Source organism: Rhineura floridana, chromosome 17 (genome assembly GCF_030035675.1).
Source record: "Rhineura floridana isolate rRhiFlo1 chromosome 17, rRhiFlo1.hap2, whole genome shotgun sequence".
In the NCBI taxonomy this organism is placed as follows: domain Eukaryota; kingdom Metazoa; phylum Chordata; class Lepidosauria; order Squamata; family Rhineuridae; genus Rhineura; species Rhineura floridana.
The window spans coordinates 22703937-22704320 of record NC_084496.1 but is presented as its reverse complement, the minus strand read 5'-3'; positions in this window follow the sequence as shown (position 1 = coordinate 22704320).

Here is a 384-nt window from a genome sequence, read left to right as displayed (position 1 = left end):
CTGAAGGGGACACAAAAGGGACAAAGTCCGCATTAGAGGAAAAAGGAGACGCATCTTGCCTGCCCGTCCCCGCCACCTTTTCTCCTCACCGTGAGGCGGCACGTCAACCAAGGCAGGGTCAGTCGCCTCCGCCATGGCAGACCCAGCTGAGGGAAGGAGCACAAACAACCGAACTTCCGGGCGGGCGTCACGTTCAAACAAGTCCCCCAGCTTCCCGGAACACAAAAGCACGGCTGGCTCTGTAACTACAAAATGGATCCTTCCAAAGCTGATCCGGCGACGTGACTCTGAGGACGGCAGGAGAAAGGGAAGAGGGAGTAGGATTATAAAGCTCCGCCCCAGAACAGGCGAATGGGAAGGAATGGTATTATGATTGCGCATGCC